The sequence below is a fragment of the Miniopterus natalensis genome, chromosome 15 (genome assembly GCF_054644295.1).
Source record: "Miniopterus natalensis isolate mMinNat1 chromosome 15, mMinNat1.hap1, whole genome shotgun sequence".
Taxonomy (NCBI): domain Eukaryota; kingdom Metazoa; phylum Chordata; class Mammalia; order Chiroptera; family Miniopteridae; genus Miniopterus; species Miniopterus natalensis.
Window position 1 is genome coordinate 28519557 of NC_142095.1, and position 18699 is coordinate 28538255.

Below are 18699 nucleotides of genomic sequence, written 5' to 3' on the forward strand. Positions count from 1 at the left end.
TCCTGGGCATTGGAGGCACTAAATGCTCCTTCTCCTCAGGGAGCTGTGGGGGCCCGAAGGCTGTGGACACGGAGAAGGGCTCTTCCAAGGGAGGCAGGCCCTCATTTTCTTCCCCGGTGTCCAAGGCTGAGAACAGATTTGCAGCCCTCTCCTTGGTCAAATTGTAGCTCCTTAATTGTGCCTGGCCACCTGAACCTGGGTGAAGGGAACTAGGGCCTGAAGGCAGAGGGGTGTGCAGTGAGAAGCAGGTCTCCCGACTCCCAGGCTGCTGGGCTCCACCTCTGCTCAGCCGGGCTGGAGCGGGATCTGAGAATCTGCGTTTCTAGTGAGTTGCCAGGTGCAGCCGGTGCTGTGGCTCACACTGGGAGAACCAATGCTCCAGAACAGTTGGTTCTCAGGCTTGGCTGTTTGCTATAAAATCTGGGAGTTTACAAAATAAATATTAAGGCCTGGGGCCCACCCTCAGAGACTCTGATGAAATTAGCTTGGGATGGGGCCCAGGTGATTCAGACATACAGCCAAGTTGGAGTTGACCACCCTCCATTGTGACATTTTTGAGTGTTTTCCGCTGTGTCCCCGGCACCCAGCCCTGGCCTGTTCACACTCACGTTACTTCTCAGTAAATGTCCCTTGAGTGCATCAAAGGGCTGGTCCAGCTCTAACTGGAGGGTCTCCCCTCTCTCTCCCCACTGGACCTGAAGAGCTGTTCTCCGTGCTCCCTGTCTCACCCTGGACTGTCCCTTGGTAGCAAATTTCTTGTAATTCCTAATTGTGTTACACTCTGGGTCGGTACATCTTAAGGTGTGTTCTGTGGCTCACCTCTGTCAGCATCATCTGGGCAAGTTAAAATGCAGACTGCAGAGCCATTGCCCAGACCTTCAGAACCAGACGCTGGAGGGTGGGACCAGGGAATGTATGTGGCTTTTGAACCCTGTGATCCAGATGTTACTGCAACTGGAGGGAGAGCACCTGATCTGAACAGTAAAGTTGAAGAGAGCATGGACCCGTCTATCCTGTGCACTATTTTATCCCCTTAAAGAGGACAGATTTTGACACAGCTGTGGGGAGAGGGCGTCAGGTGGCACCAGTATTAGGCTGGAGCTGGCAGTGACAGGGCCTGGGATCTGGGATTAGAATGGAGTCAGGAAACAAGCTGCTGCCAGGACTCAAGTGCCTCACAAAACCCTGGATCCCCGCGTTTTCTCTGGGAGCAGGACTGAGCCCATCTCAGAGGTTCAGACTGGAAGGGAAAGGAATCCTTAATGTGGGCAGGGGTCTGAGGTGGTGGTACCCAGGAACAGAAACAACAATTTGTGACCCAGGGATGGACACTGGGACAGTGTCCCTGAGCTCACGGGCGGGAGCCCGAGCACACGGGGTGAGCATGAGCCAGGTGGGTGCAGTGGGGCTTTGGGAACACAGGTTCTGGGCACCAGACTGACCTTGTTGATTGCCGTGTGCTGCAGAGCTGGAGGACTCCTTGGACGAACAGGAGAAAGTTCTGGAAGCTCCGAAGGGAAAACGCAACTTGCTGAAGCGAATCAAGCGAGCCCTGCATCACACCATTCCAGACAGAAGGGTAAGCAAGGGGGTAAAGAAAGTAAGTTCTTAAACTGACAAAGCACGATCGTTCCTTACATTCTAAGCTTGTTCGTCTTATTTGTTCAAGCAGGGGCACCTTTGGTGTCTAGGAATATAAACCCATGAGGCTTCTGCCCCCAGGTCTCGGTGGCAGTGTGGTCGCTTTGCTCTGTTTCCTCCAATGGTCACTTGAGGTGTCCCCTGTGTTCTGACCTCTCCATGCTCTCTACTCATTGGTTACTTTCTTTTGGGTCTCTATTTCTGACAAAGGGAATTGAATTGGCTCAGTCTGGCCTCTGGGTGTGTCCCTTGGGCTAAGTGTCCATCATCGGTGGCACACGTGGCCACACACACTCAGCAGGTGGCTGTGGATGAGCAGGGCCTGAAAGCTCTGTGTGGTACAAATTGGGATTTGAGTGCTGTCGCTCCCTCGTGCCCGTGTTTAACCAGAGCATGCATATTAGCGTTAAAGGCAGCAATGAAATTATTATTTAATAAAAACACACCTGGTCACTAAAGGAGCCGGGAATCCCGTCCTTGAAAATTCTATCTGTGTGGACTAAGATGAGAACAAAAACGGGCTCCTAGTTTACTTTAGTGACTCTGCTCTAATCTTTGACTCTTTTCAGCTCCTGCTGAAACTGACGCTGGCCCTAAGTTCAGGCTTGATTAGAACATTTCTCTCTAACCTTGAATGGACGCTCATGCTGGACTTAGATGCCTCCCAAGCCGGAGCTCCCGCGGGCTCTGGGTAGATGTGAAAAGCCCAAGCAGCTTTCAGTAGGTCTCAGAGGGGACCTGGCATTTGTTTTTCGCAGTAGTTTTTCAAACGTTGTTAGTCACAGAGGACAAGGTGTCTGGCATAAGGATAGTGCCTGGGGGACAAAAAGGAGCAAGGCAGGGTCTCCGGTGCTGGATTCAGTCTGCTGGTGGAAAGGCACGGCCCGGCTGAGCCCTGGCGCTGTGGTTGGGGCATTGTGCACAGTCCCTTTCTGTCCTCTTGCTGTGCGAGTTTTGCGGGGCCCCCAGGCCCTAAACCAGCGCACTTTCAGCAGCGGGTGAAGCTGCTGCTGGCCCTGCTCTCACACTCATCTCCCCCTGGCCCTGGTAGCGCCTGGCACTGACCACAGTGGCTCCCGGGCCAGCAGCAGGTTGAGAGGCTTAGGGAAGGGGCTGCAGGGGAGCCCTGTCTCCAAAGGGGATCTTCTGTCTCTCTAGGATGCGAGGGTAATGCCCACTGTGACTCTGAGCTACCACGAGAAGGTACAGCCGGTGAGGAGGGAAGAGAAGTCTCCTCATTTTCTGAGTCCGAGGGAAAAGCTGGTCAGGAAAGCCCCCGGCGGAGAGGAGGTGGAACAGAACAAGGCCTCAGTGGCCCAGCCAGGGAGGAAGGTTTCAGGTAAGCTGGGGAGAGGGCTTGCCCAGGGGCTGTCACCTGGGAGGGCCTGGCTTTGTTTGCACATGAGGTGGGTGGCTGTAAGGGTGAGATGGTTGGGTCCTCACGGTGACTCAGTCTGAAGATTTCTGTGGGGGAAACAGAGTCAGGGCTGGGGTGGGGTGGGTTGGGCACCTGGGTCCCTGATGTTTGCAGAGGAGAGCCAGCCAGAGCTTGTGGGCAGCGGAACTCTCCTGCTGAGATCTGCTCTTTCCTGGGCAGCTTAGCTCTGCACAGCTTTGCTGACTCTGACTGTGGGTGAACTTCGTGCTCAGAGGGAGCAGCTCCCTGGGTGCCTGGCTCTGTGACCCAGGCCTGGGAGCTGGGCTGCAGGCAAAGGCGAACAGCAGTCAATGGACACTCTGTTCTGACCAGGGGTTGATGAGTGGCTGGGCCAGTTCTGCCTGAGGAGGAATCCTTCCTTAGCTCAGCCCTGTTCCTTGCCTGGGGTCTCAGCTGCCTCTTTGCCCCTGAGGCACACTTCAAGGGAAGGCCGGGTGGTTCTTGTGGAAGATTCAAGGAGGTGGGCAAGGACCGTCCAGTCTCTGTCCTCAAGGAACTTCAGGAGCAAGGGAACTTGTCTTCCTAATTTCAGGAGCCTCCCCAGTGCTAACAGCCATCCGTAAGCTCACGGACATTTACTTGGACAACTACAAAATGGGTGTTTTATGTGTAAAAGGGATGACATTTTATGTAAAAGTGTCCAAAAGATAACACAACAGTTGGTAGGCGAAGATGGTAAAATTGTATCCAAATAGGGGATACTCTGTCCTGTGGAGTTCAAATTTTTGGCCTTAACGTTTCTAAGGAAAGGACAGTTGTTAGTCTTGCACAGAAATCGCAGAAGAAGGGTATTAGTCCTGGTTGCTAAGCCGCCTTTCACACTTCAGTTTAAGTTCTCAGCCCTGTGCCTCTAATGCTCACTCATTCACTCATTCATTGAGTGCTGTTTACTGAGGTTGATGTGTGCCAGGACCTGCCACCTTAGCTAGGAAACCAGTGGGGACTAGTGATGGGATGGAGCCAAATACAGGGTGGTGGGAGCTCTGAGGAGAGAGCAGTTAGGGAAGGTGATGGAAGCCCCTCCTAGTCCCCGCTTCCAAGAGAAGGGAAAGGCGTCCTGCTCTTCCAGGTGCCACCCTCCCCTGCAGCCCTGGCCCTGTAGTCCTGAAGCAAGAGTGAGAGTCCACCCCCCAACCCCACCTCTCTTCTTTCCCTGGTCCTGAGGTCCTGCCTTCTCCAGCGCAGGTCACTGTGAGGTGACACTGTTTTCATAGCACTTTGTAGACCTCCTTGCCAGCACTTGCCCACAAGCTCTCTCTCTAGGGACCACGCGGAGCTGTATAAATGCTCACCTCCCGTCTCTGCTCACACTGTGCTGCTTTTGTTTTGGGGCAAAGCTGTGGGATGTAGAAAGGCAGTGGCAAGAGGCCTAGATTTGGGGCGACCAACATCCTGGGTTTGTATCTGCCTCTCGCTTCCATGGAATCGTGGGCCTTGATCGAGGCTCTGAATCTCTGGAGGCTCAGTAAAGTTGGGAAACAGTCCTCTCTGAAGGCGTCTGGGCTAAAGGACGTTGTAGGTAAAGTGCTCAGCTGGTGTCTGTGCCTCGCACTGCAGCTTTTATTGTTATTAATTCCTCTCAGCACGTTTGTCTTCCCCTCCTCTTCACTTCACACTTTCCTGGAAGGTCCATTCTGAGTAACCGAGCTCTCTGAGATCAGTGTCTTTCAGCGTTTGACCCTGAACCACATACAGTAAGAAAGTCATTGTACACTGTTACTCAGTCCACATAGGCTTCGTCAACAGTCTTTACTCCAACTCCCTGTGATGAGCTTTATCTCCTCTCTCTGTGAAAGAGAAATGCTGATTTTGGATCCCTCTCGCTCCAATGAGTCCTGATGCCATTGGAAAATGAGGGCTGTGCCTAACTGCCTGCCTTTAGCACTGAAGCCACAGGCCTAGTCCCCGGAGGAAAGTGTGGATCTTCATGGCCCATGTGGTCCTCTGGGGACTTCTGGGGACAACAGGGTCTTCCTGCAAAGCTGAGGAAGGGGTGTGTATAATGTGTGGGGGGAGGTGGAGAGTAAAGGAGTGAGTGGCAGACCCACTGGGCTCCTCTTTAGATCTGCTGACTCCTATGTGTCTCCTGGAATGATGACATGGCCCTGGAATACCAGCCACTCTCCTGGTCTCTGATAAAACTGTGGGCCCCTGCCCTGAATCTGGCCGGCCGTGGAACACATTCCTAAGTTGGCTACTTTGGTATCTTACAACAGAGTGACCTATCCATTTCCGGTGTGTCGGGGCCTCTTTCCGTATCCGCTCTGGCGTGAGAAGCCAGATGGGCATTCACTGAACCTCATTCTTGTCTTTGTTTCTAGTCAAAAGCCGAGAGAGCCTTCTGGTCACCAAAGAGGTCCAGTCAAAGACCTCGACCCAACACAAGGCATTGCCATCCAACCTGGGAGAACCCTCCTTGTTAATTCCACATTACTATGGCATCAATGACCCTGGCCACGCCCAGGTGCCCACCCTTAGGGTGACCACTAGAGCCCAGGGCAATTTCAGGACCCCAGATTCTCAAGTGCCTTTGATCAGGTGAGCCGCCGACTCTGCACTGTCACTGGGTTTGTGGTTTGGCTCCGGGCCTCAGGCAGCTCTGTTCTGTGTTCCCCACAGGCTTCTCCAGGAAGGAGAGGGGCAGAGACAAGTGAGGGGCTGAGGCGGTTGGGGGGCAATGAATTGGAGATGCCTCAGGTAGGGTCCAACTGGAGCTCCCAAAAGAGACTGAGGTCCTTTGCTCCCAGCAAGACAAACGTCCACTCTCCTGACTCACCTCTTCCCCAAGCACAGGTTACCACACTGGAAGGACTGGGTACACAAGTCCAAAGAGAGGAGCTGGCTTGGCTGCTACACTCTAGGGAGACTTTTGGTTGCCTCCTGGGCCCAAGGGAGGGAGTGGGAAGGCTGTGGGAAAATCTAACATGCTTGTAAGTAGTGAAGAGTGCCTTTGAAAGTTTTCCTTTCCATGCTTCATCTCTCCTCCTCCATGTCACTGTGGTCCCATTCAGTTCTGAACAGAACTTGAAGAGAGATTCTGGGCAGCGTGCAGCTCCCAAGCCTCCGCGAGCTCCAGCCAGGTTACGACCCCAGTCAGAGGACAACTGGGACTTGTCAGACAAAGATCCTTTGGAGGGGAGCTCCCGGGCTCCTTACCACGGCTCACGTACCCGGCCTTATACTGGTGAGTGGTCTGGACCAGTGGGGTAGCCCTTCTGCAGCCCAGATTCCTCCAGGTCCTAGAAATGCCCTTTGAGTTCCTTTGGGTTTTCTGATTGGACAGCTCATCATTGTGCCTTGGGGAGAACAGTCCTCCTTTCCCATTCCTGGAATGGCAGAGATATGGGGAGCAAGATAGAATTTGAGTGACGTTTATTGTAGCCCTTGTTTTGTCATTGAATTTTTCAACTCTTGGAGGCTGTGGGGAGCCCACTCCTACCTCCCCCCTTCCAGGTACTGAACTGACAGTGACTAAACCAGGTGACCAGGTACACCGAGATCAAAGCCTTGCTCTGTTATTGGTGACAGGGCCCAGTGATGCCTAAGGCATCAGCTTCCTGACAGAGCTGGATTGATTCCTGAGGCCAGGTGGGGCCTCCCTCTGGATTTGCAGCCTCCCAAATCCAGATCTTGCCCATATTTGCCATGGTCTGTGTCTGCAGAGAAGACCCTAAGCTGGTGGCTTAAACAGGCAGCTGTGGGGACAGTCCAGCTGCTTTCCAAACCCAGTCACTGGTGGGGGGAGAGGGTCTGAGAGAAAAAGGAAGTCAGCATTCCTGACCCTCTCCCAGCTGAAACATGGCCCAGGGGGTGTTACAGTGACTCTGCTTGGCTAGTTCTGTGGGTAGGAGAGGGTAGGAAAGTGTAGGGAGACACTGAGAGGGTGTTCCTGTTAAGCTTCGCTAACCCTGGGGGTAGAGCAGCGATTCCCTCCCCCAGACCATGAGGTAAGGCGTCGGCATAACTGCACCCACCCTTACAGATGTGGAAGCTAAGCCTCTGAGACCTTCAGTTACTCGTTCAAGATCACAGAACCGTGTCATGGAGAATTGATTCTGGGTTATGTCTTTGAAGCTAATGTGCTGGAGTTATTGTTTGTTTTGTTATTTGTAGAATACTTTTTGCCCAGAAGGAACTGCCTTTAGCCATTCCCCAGCAGGAAGTGTATCCGCACGGCCTCTTACGCTGCTTCAGTTCATTAGCGCCAGACCAAGGGCTTGTGGTCACCGGGTTAACTATCATCTCAGTTTCCACTAGGTTCAGCGACAACAAACATTTTGACAAATCTAGTTTCCTGTAACACACAGTCTACCAAACATAAGTTTTTGTAACAAAAGAATAGGGGAAGGTGTGGTTTCCCTGCCAACCTTGAGACAGAGGATGACAGCCTCAGAGATTGACAATGAACCCTCACAGCAGGCTGCCTCGGATCTCCCCAGGTCATCTTTGGGCCACATTACTCCTTTTGGTTTTACAGGAAAGTTCTTTTTCCTTTTCAGCAAAGAAACTTAGACAGAAATTTAGCTCATTGGTTTAAAGGGCATCATAGAAATGAAGCTAAGCATTATGGTTAAGTGGAATGAATGCATCCATTAAAGTTGTCACTTTCTATCTAACAGGTTACAATGACAAATTGAGCATTTTCTTCTCAAAACAACTAAATCAACTCCAATTCTTTTAAGATTTTCTAAAAACTACCAGTGGAAAGGTCATTGGCTTCTGGCTTCAGTTGCATTTTCTAGCCCAGGCTTACTTAAAGAATATGAAACAGAGAGTTGTGTCTTTCCAAAGCCAGCCTGTGGCTGCCCTGGCATGTGAGCCTAGGCCTGTGCCGTCTGCAAGCCCATGCTGTTCATGGATCCCGCACAAGTTCATCCAGCCCACAGCTTATTTCAGGCCTGCTGCTCCATCAGAATCCACCAGACTGAGTCTTTAGAGAAGTGCTGATGGTCTCAGGAGTCCTCAGGTCCAGTTCGGGCTCTGTCACTTGTTACTTACCTACTTGTCCTTGTGTGAAGGGTTTCTGTTCCTCTGTTGTAAAATGAGGTATGTGGAGAAGATGATGACTGAGGGGTGAGGAACTTTGCCTGCTACATTGTAGGCACTGAAATATTCCCTGAAGGATTGAATCAGGGAGCCAAGAGTCTATCCTGCCCTCAGACATTTGACTCCTAGGAAGCCGAGTTTAGCTCCCTCCTTCTTGCTGATTCCTGAGGCCTGGACATGCACCTCATTTGCCATGTCACCGGGAGGCCATAGATAACGCACGTCACTGCTCAGCTCCCTTCCTGCATGGAGTGTGCAGAGAGCACGTCTGGCCTGCAGCCCTCCTGTGCTGAGTCCCATCTAGATCCCTCCCTGTCTCAGTGACGTGGTGAGGGAGGGGGTGCCTGCCCGTCTGTCTTGCAGTTCATGTCCCAGCTGAGCGAGGCCAAAGGAAGGGGCTCCCTGAGCCACCCGCCCAGCCGGGCTGTGACGTGCGGCTACATTGTCAGGATGCCCAAGGCCTCTCCCTGAGGCACACGTCGCTGGGGCTTCTCCCTCTCCTCGCCCTGGTCTTTTCGGTCGCCCTTCCTCTGCCTTTGACGCTCTCTGGAATCCCTCTCTCCACACTGGAGCCTGGACCTCGCAGAAGGTCGCGGCCTTCACTCCCTGGGCTTTTCCCTCTGGTTGCCTTGCAGTGAGGCGAGTGCTGGTGATGAGCCGGGAGGAGTGGGAGCAGGCGAAGAAGGTTGCAGAAGGGGCCAGTGTGCCCCTGCCCGGCGCCGCGCCACCGCAGGCTGCCACGACGGAAGGGAAGCCTCAGGTAGGGTGCGGGACTCTGGCAGGTTGCCCTGCAGTTCCCTAAAGGACCAGCTCCAAGTCTGGGCACGTGGGGTGGGCCTGCGGGAGGGTCCAGCGAGTGTCAGCCTTGGCCCCAGCGGGACGTTGGAACTGACCTCACTGTGCAGACAGGGCCACTTTCAAGTGCTTCCTGTGTCCATGTTAACAATAGAAGACCTTTTGGTTTATGACACAAGCAGCTCCTCGGTAGGTTGTTTCTCCCCTTTCCTGCCTCTGATGGAGCTTGGCCCAGGCTCGCTGCCTGCCTTCCTCGGTCGCTGGTCTCTTCTCCCTCTGGCTCATCCCACAGGGCCCCCCCCCTTCACTCTTGAGGACCCCACACAGGCCCCGTGCCAGTGGCTTCTTCCCACGGGGCGGGTATTGCAGTGGCATCAGACACATCACAGTGGGCGACAGCATACAGTGGGAGTATTTAGACACTTTGTTCTAAATATTCAAGGCCATTCCTCTCACGGAGAATGTCCTGATGGCCTTGTGTCTCTCAGGCTTGAGCCACCGTAATGTTTAGAGCTCAGATGCTCATCTTCCTCCACCATCACCAGAGCCTCCTCACTGCCCTCCGCCCCCCAGGCATGAAGAGCTCCCACATCCTGTCACTTTCTCAGGCAGAAGAGGGGCTCCCTGGGATGGCCAATGCTGTCGCCCTGCCATTCAGAAGTTGTGGGCAGTCACTGCTTGGTTCTTGGTAGCATCCATTCCCCGACCCTTGGCTTTTACTATATAATCCGTTGGGTTTGTTGTGCAGCTCTTTTGTGTTCTCAATGAGTCCAAAGTATTGAAAAGACATCCCTTCCTTTCCCCACATTGTGAAAGAGCATCCACAGCCCAAAGCAAGAGCAGCCTGATCTGCCATAGTTCTTTCCAAGGAGCTTGAGGAGCAGTGTCTCCCTACTTTCTTCCAAGCCCCCATCTTATTCCCGTGGCCATGCTGCATTTTCTTCTTCCCTTTATCTCGTGCAGCTTTCTGATGAGAGTGACATCGAAGAAATTATTTTGCAAGATGTCCCACGGGTCGTGGGCAATGGAAAGAAATCTCAGCGCCCAGAGAAGGATGACGTCAGCAATAGGACCCCTGGCAAACACAAGATCTGTAACTGGTGATTCTGCCCCAGAGCCGGGCTGAGCAGAGGACCTGGCTTTTTGCCGGGCTTGGGAAAAACAGCTCAGGTCCCACATCAACTGAAGAGACTGCTGGGTGTATGTGTCTTTTTAGAAAAAAGGAAAAGGGGGTGGGGGTGGGGGTGGGGGTGGGGCAGGGGCTGAAATAAGCATGTAATTTTTTCTCTTAATATTAGTGTAACTATTATTTGTGCCAGCATTGGACAAATAAACTTTCTTTGAAAATGACTTTCAGCCTTGGAAACTGTCTTTTTTGTTTGCTTAACATCTCACAAAAGTGTTTCTCATTTGCAAAACCTAATCCAGACTTCAGCTGGCAAAGGGTCACTTAGAGATGCAGTTCCTCTCAGCTTCTAGCCCCAGAATTACATAGTGGGCAGAGAACTTTATATAGAATATATATTTATAATTTCAGTGGGTTTCATATAAAAGGAATTCCCTTATATAGCCAGGGTAAAATGATCAAAATCAGAAAATTAATACTGATACAATACTATCTAATTTACAGAACTTATTCAAATTTTGCCAGTTGACCTAATAATGTCCTTGACAGCACCACATTGCATTCAGTTATTTGAAATCTGCAGTCTCCTTTAATTTTTAAAATTTCTCAGTCTGTCCTCATGTTTCATGACCATCATATTTATAAAAAAAAGGAGCCAGTTATTTTTCACAATCTTTCTCAATTTCTATTTGCCTGCTGTTTTTCAAGGTTAGATTCAGGTTATGTGTTTTTGGTAGAAATACCATAAAGGTAACATGTGTCATATCAGAACGCACAGGATGTGATTTGTCTGGGCCTAGTGATATCACCTTTGATCACTCTGTTAATGTGGTGTCAGCCTGCTATCTCTTTGTTACAATAAGAATCTTTTGGAAAGATACTTTGAGAACATGTAAGTAGTCTCAAAGAATAGATAGCTGGAGACTATGTCAGTGTTATTGGTGGGGTGCTCTGTGTCCCTACTTCATGGTGGAAGTGGGCTTCCTGAGGTGCCAAGGGAAAAAGAATTTCCTGAGGCCCCATGGGAGGTGTGATCGTGGAAAGCTTCCCATCTGTGGAATTAAACCACCGAGTTTTAAGGTCCAATCTCCCTCTGTGTCGCCGTGGAAGAAGTCCCATTGTGTCTTCAGCAGGGCTAAGATCAAAGCCATTGCCCAGTTTCTGCTCTGTATTTGCACAGTTCACTCCCTCATCTGGCTAGCTGCAGTCCATTCCGTGTGGCGTTTGCATGGCTGGGGCTACTAATAAATGACTACTGTCTGGCTTTTGGATTTACCATGCTATAGTTTTTGAGAGTGTATTGCTCCTACTTCTATAAGAACAAAAGTTTGTTATAAAAGAGTATGCAGTGTTACAGCGGGAGCAACCTCACACAACTTTAGCAAGTCTCTTGATTGCCTCACTTTTCCTTGTGCTTGATTTAATCTCATGTTATTTTGCATAGTAACATGCTGTACAGGTTTGTAGCCTGTGAGCAACAGACTATGCCATATAGCCTGGTGGGCAAACAGTAGGCTATGCCATCCAGGTTTGTGAAAGAACACCAAGTAGCCAGCTGGTGTCCTCAAGAACTAGCATCATATCAAGGGCTCAGTGTTGAGCTCTGTTGCTGACAAGTTGGACATTCAGAGGCAGAGGAGCTAGAGCAGTCTTGGGAAGTGAGCGTCTAGGCTGTTGGGCCTGTCTCTTGCTCATGTAACTTTAAGTAAGTTAGCCCTCAAAATTTGTTACATGGGAGAAAAAAGATCCAGAAAAGACAACTCATGTAGATTAAAAATTTAATGGAAAAAGTTAAACTTAGCAATGTTGTAAAAAGCATGGATTCTGATATATTTAAAAAGTCCAATTCAAAAGGAAAGTAAAATATCAAAAAATAATTGAAAATATTAGATTTGCATCTTTTTTTTAAACCCTCTTGATCAATTTAAGTATCATGAAAACTCTTCCCTGTAAAGTTGAATGAAATTGGCCATAAAACACTCTGGGTACAATGTCTTTAGCCATAAAACACTCTGGGTACAATGTCTTTATTTATTGATTGATTTGTTAAACATATCTTTATTGATTTCAGAGAGAGGAAAGGAGGGGGAGAGAGAGAGATAGAAACATCAATGCTGAGAGAGTCACTGATCGGCTGCCTAGCCTGCAACCCGGGCATGTGGCGTGACCGGGAATCAAACCCCGATCTCCTGGATCCTAGGTCGATGCTCTACCGCTGAGCCACCGCCCGGCTACAATGTCTTTCAATGGATTTATATCTCGACAACGTCTCTGGTGTCGTCTGATTGCCATTGTTCTGCATACACCTGCTTCATTTTGGAATAATTCTGGAATCTGTTTCTAGAATATTGTTTACCTAGTTTTTAGAGATGAGCAGGGATGGCGTCACTATTCTCGGTGTTATCTTGATTAGGTCACTTCTCTCCAAGTATCCTATGATTTCACTCATATGTGCAATCTAAGGACCAAATCACTAACAAGCAAAAGAGTGACAGACTCGGAGAGAGCAGGCTGAGAGCTGTGTGTGGGTGGTGGCTGGGTTGGGGATGGAGGGAATGAGGACAAAAGACAAAAAGGAAAACTCATGGACATGGACAAATGTGTGGTGATGGGGGAGGAGGGAGATGAAGAAGGGGGTGGAGAGATAAATGGCAGTGGGAGCGTCAGGGTGTTGAACCCACAGTACAGTGGGCGGTGATGTCTTACGGAATTGTGCACCTGAAACCTGCACAATTTTGTTAACCACTGTGAGCACAATAAATTCAATAATACAACGAGTAAAAATGAGCAGAGAAGGATGAACTGTCCTCTGTGTGGTCCCGATTAGGTTACTTCTCTTGACTGGGTTTTGTCAGAGGTGTTCTGCTTGTTGGCTGTGTCCCTCTGGGCCACTCAGTGGGCGCCTGGTGCCCCCTCCTGGAGGCTCTGCCCGCTCTGCGCTCTCCTGAGTCCTGTCCAGTTGCGCCAACGACCCTCTGCCGGGAGGGTGAAGAGTCCCTGGACCCTTAAACACACACACACACACACACACACACACACACACACGAAGAAACAGCTACCCTGGTAATTTCAGAAACTCTTGAGGGGGATACTTTTTAAATCCTCAGTGATTTTAATGTTTATTTTAAAAGTACCTTTCCTTTTTTGTTTCTTTAAACATCTTTTTTAATTTCTAATTGACTTTCGGGCATTTATCTTCACCGTGAGAGCTTCCTCCTGGGGTATTACCAATCGCACCTGCTCACTTCCTTAGTTTGGTTTAATTTTATCAAACTAAAGCTCTATTTCTGAGGACTTCTTTTTTGACTCTGGTGGTTGTGACTTTTCTTATCCGTCGCCTGCTGAGACTTGGAGACCCGCGTCCCCCTGAAAGCTCTTTGGGATCCTGGGGGAGGGAACGTCTCTCGCGAGATTTGAGACCGGAAGTGAGTTAGACTGCAGGCCTCTCAAGAGGCGGCGGCTCCGTTTACGATGGCGGGAGCTGAGCCCTCAGCCCAGCCTCTGCTCATGGAGCTGGGATCCTCTGCTCGAGGGGTTGCGGGCAGCGCTCCCCGCCTCGGGCCCTCAGGATGCGGGAGCTGTGGCCGGCTGCTGCCACAGGGAGCTGGACAAGATCTAGGAGACGCTGGCGCTGGCGGAGCAGCGGGTCGGGGCCCACAGACCTTGTGCTGAGCTGAGGCGACCTGCACCTCATGGCCGTGCCCCCCAAGGACCGCCACATGCAGACCTTCCACAGTAGGTGGCTCTTTTGTGTGCGAGCATCCCATAATGCAGATTTAGAGTATTTCCATTACCCGAAAAGATCTTTTGTGCCTGTTTGCCGACAGGAGCATTGGTGCACTGCTGACGATCTGCTTGGTCACCAGCCCAGAACTGGCACGATGGGCACGTGGGTGGAATGGCTGTGGTGGCAAGACAGAGGCCACATGGCCCAACAGCATAGACGCCCACTTCCCAAGGCTGCTCTAGCTCCTCTGCCCCCGAATGTCCCCTTTGGCAGGAACAGAGCTCAACGCTGAGCCCTTGATATGGTGCTAGTTCTTGAGGACAGCAGCTGCTACTTGCCGCTCAGTTGGTTGACTAGTGACGCCCCTGCCACTGCTGCAGCCCCACAGGAATGAATCTTCTGGGTATGCATCTGCCTCTCCCCTCTGCCAAGCCCCAGACGATGCTCGGCCCCCAGACGTGGAATTTCATACAGCCCAACATTTGACTGCCAGGGGGACTCCCTTAGACGTGCAGCAGAGTGTAACATATTCGGACCAGGGGATTCTATGCTGGCATGAATTCACTGATGATCATTAAGAAAGAAAATGGTTTTCAGGACTTACTGTTGATACTGTCACTCGTCAATGTCCTTCTGTTAGTCTCACCTGGTTCCCAGGTGCTAGGCTGTGGATTATCCCTCACTCCGCAGTGAACTGCCCCTGCTCCTTCATGTGAACCCAGGTCTCCACTGTTTGTTCCAGCTTCAGAACAGTGGGGAAAGGAACTGGCTTTTTTTTGTCTTTTTTTTTTTTGTTTTTCAGATACTTTTTAGAATTTTAAAAACATTTATTGATTTTGGAGTTAGAGGAAAAGGAGAGAGAAGCATGGATTTTTTTTTGATTCACTTATTTATGCATCGATTGGTTGATTCTTGTATGTGCCCTGACCCGGATCAAACCCACAGCCTTGGTGTATCGGGAGGACACTCTAGCCATCTGAGCTACCCCGCCAGGGCAGGAACTGGTGATGTTGATAAGCCATCATTCTGTGTATTGGTTTTGCCCTGTTAATAGCTGAATGCTTTAAAGACTTTATCAGTCCCACTTACTTGACAAATATGTTAAAAACCGGAACTGTGGTTCCAAGGGCTCCAAAGTAAGTAGGACAAGTATTGTTGGCTTGAGTATTTCCTTCTTTCAATAAATCAAAGAAGCTACAGAATTAAGAGATGCCCTTTTCACGTGTAATTCAGTTCAACAAACATTTAATGTTAAAAATTCCTTTAACTTTTCCTTCTTAATACAGTGAGTACTTTATATCAGGGGGAGAGTAGGCCCAAACATTGGAGTTTTCCCAGTTGAGTTTATCAGAGGTTATCCCTAGGGTTGGAGAGTTGGGGAAATCTCTGCTCTGGTTGGGGTTTTCCCCCTGCACTGTCTTGTCTTCAGACTAGCTCCGAACATCCAAAGAACAATATTGTAAAATAAAAAGAAGGGTGGAATAATATTGAATGGGAAAAAGAGGAGTACAGTGGATTCAGAGGTCTTTCCCCATCCTGGTCATGAGCTTTGTTTACTTGTGGCTTTATCCCTGCACAGGTCCTTAGGTCTCATCAGGCAGTAGCAGCTGGCCAGGCCCCAAGGTCACTGCATTGACCAAGTCTGCCTTATATTATAATGGAGGAAGCAGGAGCTCTCTCACAGGAGGCAGAAACTTTTAGGAAATTAGAAAACATCGGGATGCACAGGTGGCTTTCACCAGCATATTCAGACCCACCCATTGCTCAAATACAAATAACTCTGCACTTCTCAACTCAGAATCTATTCCTAGGCGTTGCTTGGCTGGTGGGAGAAAGCCTGCCATTGTGGTGAAGACATTTGGAGGAATTTTGAACAGAGTTAAGGTCAGGGGGCGTCAAAGAGCAGGGACATTCTTTTGGGCAGGTAATACATAGGAGCGGTGCACCAATGGCACCCATGGTAAAGGGACTAATACAACCTATGGCCCCAAGTTTCCAAAGCCCATCCTGGGAGCCTCTGGGGATCTGTGGAGTCAGCATAGGAGCTGCTGCTGTGGCACCTGCTCCCACACACACAGAAAGTCAGTGTGATACGGGCTAGATGAGGCAGAATGGGGAGCAGACGGAAGGGAAAGCAGTTCTGTTCACACCAGAGGGAAGGCTGAAGGGATGGATCTGGGAGCCTGGGGAGTTCCTGGCAGAGTGGCTCAGGTGACAGGAAGCCTCTTCAGAAAGACTCAGGAAGGACATCAGGCTGTGATCCCAAAAAGGCCCTGGGTATCAGTGCCTGACTGCTGGAATCTGTGCACATCTCAGCTCCAACACAGGGCTGAGGGTTTCTTCTTAAGGGTTCCAAGGGAAATATACTTCACTTATCTGAAAAAACAAAAACACACACACCAAGAACTTCATGTTTGTCATCAGGGAGTCAAATACCATCTACAGTAATTATGTTCTATTATCTCCTGTTTTCCTTGGTGAAAAGTGAGAGTAGCTTCTTGGGTTTACAGAGCCCCTCACCCTCACTTTGAGCCTGAGGTCACCTATTTCCCACACTGTACAAAAGGGCTGAGGCTCTGAGCAGTTTTGGGACTTGCCCTGGTGCCCAGAGCCTGTGGCAAGCGGAGGCATGACTCCAAACTAGTGCTCTTTCCATCATTCCCTCTACTAGGTTCTTGGTCAGAAAGGTCCTACTTTTTGTGTTTGGGGTCTCACTGCATCACTAATGCTCCCTTTCACCCCTGTGACAAAGACCCCCAACAACTTCACTGATCTCTGCCTTGACCACTTGTTCAATGGTTTGGGCCATGGTGTAGATGGTTGGAAGGCACCGGCTACATGACCCACCAGAAATGCAGGCACTAGGTATGTATCACTGCGCAAATGGGGCCCTCTAGTCATCCCAAATCAGGGTGCAGGAGCTCTGCTCTGTCCTCCCTTCCCCTCTGCCCCCGACCCCCGCTCTGGAAGGAAAAAACAAGCCATCCACTTGATGTCAAGGACCTATGGTAAGATGCCAAGTGCCCTGAGCCCTGAATTGAGGGGTCCAGAGAACTAACTCAGGTCCAAGAGGAAAGACCCAAAGAGCTGTCACTGGGAACCTCTGGCACGTAGGAAACAAGAAGCCATCGATGAGTGGGACATCTTAATTCCTTTAATGTAGAATTAGTTATTGAACGAAGGCATACATGCATTTTAAGGTTCTTTTGCAAATTTCTCAAATAGCACAAATATTGATTTTTTCCTATATTTTCGACTCTATCTTTTTTTTTTTTTTGTCAGTTTTTAGTACTTCTAGGACTTTAAAAAATTTCTTTCTATCAAGTTTGCGATGCCGTCCAACTTCCTGAAAATGACTCATAGAGTTCACTGCGGAATCCCTTCTGGTTTCTACTTTATCTTTCCACTTCTTTCATTTAAAGAAGAAAATTTAAAGCCACTGAAGTCTTCCCATGGAAATTGATTGTTGTAAACTTTTTACTGAAAGGCAACACTTGGGTGAAGGAGGCAATGTTGGTAAATTGGCAAAATTGGTCCCTTGGCAAATAGGTATTTGGGAAGCAGGCTTGCTGCCCCTCCCCGCAGCCTGGGCCAGGCCTCCTTCTGTGACTCCCCTCCCTCCCCCGCGCTGCTCAGGCTGATTTGCACCTGCTCCTGCAGATCAGCACCAGTGCAGAGAGAAGCTGGCTCCATGTCAGCTCAGAGGCGTCCCGCCTGGCCATCACCTGGAAATACGGGGGCGCCTACATGGACACCGATGTCATCTCCATCAGGCCCATCCCTGAGGAGAACTTTTGGGCGGCACAGGCTCCGCAGTCCTCTAGTAACGGGGTGTTTGGATTCCTCCCCCGCCACTCCTTCCTATGGCAGTGCATGGAAAACATTGTTGAACACTACAATTCACAAATTTGGGGCCACCAGGGTCCCGTTTGATGACAAGGATGTTGAGAGTGTGGTGCAAACTTGAAGACTTCCAGGAGGTGAGCGACCGCAGGTGTTTGAACTTGTCCTTCCTCCACCCCCAAAGATTTTACCCCATCCCCTATCCAGAGTGGAGGCATGACTATGAGGTGGGGAACAGGGAGCCAAGCTTCACACTCCTATGCCCTGCATCTGTGGAACTACCTGAACCAAGGAGGGAGGGGCGTGGTTAGAGGCCGCAACACGCTGGTGCAAAATCTCTGTCGTCAGCACTGTCCCAGGACTTACGTGGACATGATTCAAGGCCCAGAGGGGTTGGTGACTGGGGAGTCGGGTCCCGGGATCAAATAGAGCCAGCGCTGGTTTGTTGCTGCTACATCCTGGCACTAAACACTTCCTGCAGTGCCTCGCTTTCCCCTGATCTCCACTGCCTGCAGGGGTGTGGGGGCTTCGTCACATGTCGGTAAGAGTAGCTTCCTCTGTCTGTAGTAGAGAAGTCCCAGACACCTTTGTCCTGTTCCTGTGTCTGGGACTGACCATGGTGACACAAATCTTGTGTGTGCTGTGGCAGAGGTGGCACAAGAGAGGGTGACAGCTTCCCAGGGTTAAGTGATCTAGTCTCCTATCCATTCTTGGTATCCTCAGGCCCTGGGTCAGAGCCTGACACACAGTAGGCGCTCAAGACCTCTAGGCTGTGTTGGATGTTGAGCTCTGGCCTAGTGAGGGAAGGTGTGGGTGTTTCATGCATGGCAGGTCTTGGTCAGCTGAGGATGGGGTCTTTAGCTTTTAACCTTACTATGGAGGTCAACTGGGGTGCACGTCAAGTCCACTTTCTCACAACAGTCGTGCATAAGAGGGTACCCTGCTTATACATGGGGAAAGGAAAAGCTATGGAAATGGCCAGCACAAACAGGTACCCTCAGAGCTACTTTCTGCACTTCAGGGATACACTGGGACGAGAGCTACAAAACAAATGCTCCAAGACCCCCCAGGTTTCCCACTGGG

At 50.3% G+C, this 18699-nt stretch overlaps 1 pseudogene; it reads left to right on the forward strand.

Moving 5' to 3' along the window:
• Positions 1-8777: 8777 nt before the first annotated feature.
• LOC148091431 (alpha-1,4-N-acetylglucosaminyltransferase pseudogene) lies at positions 8778-18045 on the forward strand (annotated as a pseudogene).
• Positions 18046-18699: the final 654 nt, after the last annotated feature.